The following is a 419-nucleotide window of genomic DNA, read 5'->3' as shown; positions in this document are numbered from 1 at the left end:
AGTAAGTAAATGAACACTTTAAGATTTATCCTGGTTCCCCTTATAACCAAGGGTACGTCCAGTCCTCTTGCACACCACAAGAGATTAATCCAATACTTGTCAGAAAATGTACAACTCCCACCCTGGGATTCTTGCTACAAAACTTCTAACAATACTTCTAAGATAGCACACTACTATCTTACTTGTACAAATGATACAATAAGGTTTGAATGAGTCTAAGATGTGGTATATTGATAAACAACTCAATAGTAATTCAAGTACTTGAGTTGAGAATTTTTAGAATGATATGAAAATCTAATGCAAGTACTTAAAAAAATCAGAATTTTGTTCAAAGTTGTTTAATGAATTTTTTCAAGGATTGTTATCTTTTGATCTGAAGTTATGGGGTATTGATACTCCATAAAACATCCTTTCAGATT

The sequence above is a fragment of the Cicer arietinum genome, chromosome 1, assembly GCF_000331145.2.
Source record: "Cicer arietinum cultivar CDC Frontier isolate Library 1 chromosome 1, Cicar.CDCFrontier_v2.0, whole genome shotgun sequence".
Taxonomy (NCBI): domain Eukaryota; kingdom Viridiplantae; phylum Streptophyta; class Magnoliopsida; order Fabales; family Fabaceae; genus Cicer; species Cicer arietinum.
This window is presented reverse-complemented; position numbering follows the sequence as displayed.